This window comes from Nicotiana tabacum, chromosome 10 (genome assembly GCF_000715075.1).
Source record: "Nicotiana tabacum cultivar K326 chromosome 10, ASM71507v2, whole genome shotgun sequence".
Lineage (NCBI taxonomy): Eukaryota > Viridiplantae > Streptophyta > Magnoliopsida > Solanales > Solanaceae > Nicotiana > Nicotiana tabacum.
In genome coordinates, this window is record NC_134089.1 from 72,648,134 (window position 1) to 72,653,326 (window position 5,193).

Here is a 5,193-nt window from a genome sequence, read left to right on the forward strand (position 1 = left end):
GCCCAAGTCCGGAAGGGGTCCTTTTCTTTCTTTTTTTTTTATTTTTTTTTTCTTCTTTTCTTATTTATTTTAAAACAAAGCTAAGCCAAAAAATCAAATTAAAATTAAATACACACTCAAATACAATTATTTGCACACATACTAAAATATTTCAAAACCGGTAAAGTCAAACCAAATAAAATCACGGACGAAAATGCCTATTCACGATTTTCTATTTAACGACCGAATTACGGTTTGAATTACGCAGGACACATATATTTTTTTTGAATTTTATTTTAATAAAGTAAATAAATAAGAATGGGCCAAAGTCACAAATAAATCCACAAGGTGCCGCACAGAAATCCGAAATTGTACAGCGGGGCCAATTATATATATTTTTTTTTATTTCTTTTTGGAGCGATTGTCGTGTGAAGCAAAAATCACGTGCTCACAAATATAACATACTAGTTTCGCAAATAAAATACAAAACGATATATATATATATATATGTATATATGTATATATGTATGTATATATGTATGTATGTATGTATATATGTATGTATGTATGTATATATATTAGTTTTTATACAAACTTTCAGAAATTTATGGTAAATGTTAATAGTTTGCACTTTGAGTCCTTAAATTATTCATCACTATTTGATTAAATTATCATTAATATATCTTGGTAAATAATAAATTTCTCAAAGGGCAATTGATTTGATAGTATTATGTTGAAAATGTGGTCGCCGGAATATGTGTTTGGTAGTGTATGTCTTATATTTAAGAAAAAACTGATAAATAACTGAAAAAACCGACAAAACCCGACATAGATCGAATCGAGGAAAAATCGACATAATTGGTTTGGTTTGATTTGGTTCTAATATTTAAAAAACCGACTTACTTGGTTTGGTTTCTTTTTAGGGAAAAATCGATCAAAACCGAACCATGAACACCCCTACTCAGACCACTGCAAAACCCATAAAAAATACATAAAATAAAAGGAAGAAACAGTCGTCGGTGGGCTGAGCTGGAGGAACTTTCTCCCTGTCATGATAGGCCACCGAAACGTGTAGGTTATTGCATTATCAGAGTAATTAATTTAGACAGTCACTGATCATTCTTTTTGACAAAAAAAAAATACAATAAAAGGTGAAAAGAGGCGCTAAACATTTCTATTTTAAATTTTGTTTTCTGAAAAAGAAATTGCTCTAGTAACTAATACATTGATGTCCTCTTTGGTCTTTGCACCCTTTTTTCCTTTATTTGATTGAATTCCTCTTTCTTTGTCACAAATATCAAATCGATTGAAAAACGAATCGCCCATGAATCGTGATGCATGCAAGAAATTGTTCTTGGCCGGTAAGATGTAGTACTCACTATTATTTTCTTGCTCTGTTGCTATATGTAGTAGCTCATAAAAAACTATATATTCAAACCATATAATCATTAGATTAAACTTTTCCGTATTTTCTAAGTAAAATGACATAACGTAACAAATTAATTTCTTGGGAATTAGAATGAGAATTTTGTTGCGGAAGATCATGGTTTAATTAACATACAATCACACACAAAGTAAATAGAGAAAAAATCAAGGTTCAGCTAAGCCTAATCCTCGGGGTAGAAGCAAAGAGAGTTTTTCCCTATGAATGACAACAAAAGCACAATATAATATACAGAAGCCCCAACTACAAGCCCTACATATAGATCCCAAATAGTCTCAAGCCTATAAGAGAAAGGCTTCCCAATTTGATAAGGACAATAAGGTTTTTTCCTCAAATCTACTAGAACAATGGGTTTTCCCAAACCTATAGGGATTATAGGTTTCCTAAAAATACAAGGAAATAATTTAAACCACAAATTACAAATCTTCTCCTTGGCTTGAATTCTCTTCATCAACATGTACAACGTCTTTTTACCTTGCCCTCAGCTCTCGCGAGGGCTCTACCCATTGCCACACACATCAACCAATTCTAGGCAACGCCTAAACTTGTCAAGAGACTCAATCTCTTCAGCCATAGTACTAATCCATCAATTTGGTTTTGTACTCGAAATAGCTTCTGGATAGCTGTTACACCCCAGGTTTTCGTGCGTGAAAGCACGCCATAAGTAAAATGATGAAAGTCTGAAAATAAGATATTATATTTCGCATTTTCGTACATTAAAGCGTCGTCGTACAATAAAGCTTCGTCGTAAGATTATCGACGCAAATTCGGGAATGAGATTTATTTTGGGATTATAAGTAATACGCTATTTATATCAAGCGATAAATAAGTGCTATGAAGGATAAAGGGGTACACGAATTAAAGAAAAGGAGTTTCGTTAAAAGTGGCCAATTTGGGATAAAATACGGGACGAGCGATAATATCCGATAATTATAAACTAGTACTATGTAAGGTACCATATGACCACGGTAGTATAATATATAAAGTATATATATGAATATTAAAAATAAGTTGAATTTTAAGTAATTTTTAAATTATGCGGGTAATTGGTTAATTACCGGGTAACGAGACATTACCCGATTAACTAATAAGCGGATAAAAACCTAATAGTTATCTCCAACCACGTGGCAAGAAGCCACTAAGATAAGAAGTGACTAAGTAAGTCACTTATAGCCACCTATGCAAAAACAAGATTGGATAACTAACTAAGTTATCTTCCAAAGTCTAAATATGAACCAAAATGACTCAAAGAAATGTCATTCTTTCCAAAGCTTCAAGGAACAGAAACGTTCCATCTCAAATTCTCAAGCAACCAAAGAAAAACGTTTTCCTCCAAAAAAATCTAAATGAATTCAATGTCATTCTTTCAAAACTAAGAAGAACCAGAAACGTTTTTCTCCAAAATCAAAAGAATTCAACGATCATTCGTTCCAAAGTTTTAGGAACCAGAAAATATTTTCGTCCGTGAATTTTCAAGGAGCAAAGGCAAATTTCGTTCAAACAACGAAGGTCTTCCAACGAAATATTATATGGAGTTTCTCCTACTCCAGGTATGTTAAGGCTATCCCTTCTTTCTTTTGGCATGATCCATACGATACGAACGGAACGTGCAAATGCACAAATTCCATGAATGACTCTATTCATAGAAGTATTAGAGATATCTATGTTCTTGAATTTCCGTGTGTTATAATATCTTATCATTTGTTCATGGGTCTCAGAAAAATACGAAAATTGAAAAGAGTTTACTTTATAATATTACTTAGAGGCAAAATGGTCTTAAGACATTCCGAATGATTTTTTTGACGTACTTTTTATGCATTGCATTCATGTGCATTAACCCATGACCAGATGGCGTTATATACGCGTATATATGTAAATATATGTATATGGGATATGGGAAAAGGTTACGGCGTTATATACGCACCACCACCTGATCAGCTGGTATATGATGATGATGTTGCCCACAATGGCTGAAATATGATTCAAACGGCGTTATATACGCATATATATATGTATGTATTAAAATGGCATTATATACGCGTATATATATGTATGTATGTATGTATGTATGTATATGTATATGGGAAAGGTTATGGCGTTATATACGCACCACCACCTGATCAGCTAGTATACGATGATGATTTTGCCCACAGTGGCCGATATGATATGATGGGATGCCCTCAGAGGCTGATGATATTATGAAACATGTACATATGCACGACATGAAATTCATACGCATATGCATGATGTTAAAAGTAATTTATGATTTACAAAGTTATTCAGACTTACAGGTTGAGTCATGTACTTTATATGTCTTCCATGTCTCTTATGTATTTATTTATGTGCCTTACATACTCGGTACATTATTCGTACTGACGTCCCTTTTGCCTAGGGAGGCTGCGTTTCATGCCCGCAGGTTCCGATAGACAGGTCGAGAGCCCTCCAAGTAGGCTATCAACTCGGCGGAAGATGTTGGTGCGCTCCATTTGCTTCGGAGTTGCTTGTTTGGTTAGTATGATTTAGACGTGTATTGTTTGGTATGGCGGGACTCTATCCCGACCTCTATGACATTTATGTATTCTTAGAGGCTTGTAGACATATGTCGTATACGTGAAAGATTGTATTTTTGTATACGACATATACAGCTTGTATTCTTAGAGGCTGAGTCAGAGGAATTGAATTTTTGTATAATGCCTACGATAAGTAAATGTGAGGTCTTTAGAAGATCATGGGTGTACTGAAAGGTGCAAGCTTCCTGATAAGAAGCCTTAAGGCAAAAAATGTCTATCTATCTTTATGGTAAAAAAAAACAAAAAAAAACAATGAGAGATTAAAAAGATAAATATAGGTTTCAACAAGCAAAGGAAACAAGATGAAGAAGGGTACGAGGCACCCAAATAATAAAGGCTAACGGCGTTTATAATTGACGCAGAGGAACATAAGTTTTTTGAGTTATATTCAATAGTAACAGAGGTATATACAATTGGTCGCACCCATTCCAGATATGCCCTATGGGGATTAACAGAAGTGGTATAAGAAGATATGATGGATAAATTGTTTGCGTCAGTTGACATTTCCGAAGGATATTGCAAATATGTTAATAGATCGCTTTATGAGACACCAGATGGTGCACTCTGAAATAGTGCAGCCAGATATGAGTACTACAAAGACATGCACTATAAGCCTTGAAGGGATAAATATTACTTTAGTGTGGCTCGCGTCCCTAGTAAAACGAGAACGTTAAGCAACTTGAAGAGCCATTGGATAGAGCAAAGGGAAGCTAAGAGCAAAAAAATATCTTGTTCAAGTTTGCAGAATAAAGTGATAGGCATAAATGTTAGCGGGAAATAAGCAAAGAGTTAATGAAGCATTATGAGTAAGATATGATACATGGATGACAACGGTATATCATAAGATGACAATATTACAAAATCTATAATCAAGTGAAAGAAGAAACGAGAAGTGACAGGCCTTAGGACAACAAAAGAGTATAGGCCATACAATCATATCCTCATTTCAAGAAATAAATTCGCAACTCTAGCGTGATTACCAAGAGGAAAAGTTAGACCCCAGAGTAATAGAACAAGTATGGATTGGTGAACAAGATAAACTAAAATGAATTAAGGACTGCGTGACTGGTGATAGTCGCCATCATAAGAACTTCAGATTTTGTTCCGCCAATAATAGAATGGAAAACAAAAGAAGATTCATGGGAAATTTCGAGAATGGTCATTCAGAAAGATGCTTTCCTACAGCAAGCAATGTGAGCA

General features: G+C 34.2%; 1 long non-coding RNA gene across 1 annotated transcript; it reads left to right on the top strand.

The window, feature by feature from the left end:
• Positions 1-2,614: 2,614 nt before the first annotated feature.
• LOC142164675 (uncharacterized) lies at positions 2,615-4,149 on the top strand. Its single transcript, XR_012695554.1, has 2 exons — positions 2,615-2,973; positions 3,816-4,149. It is a non-coding gene; the product is annotated as an uncharacterized LOC142164675 (long non-coding RNA).
• The last annotated feature ends 1,044 nt before the right edge of the window (positions 4,150-5,193 follow it).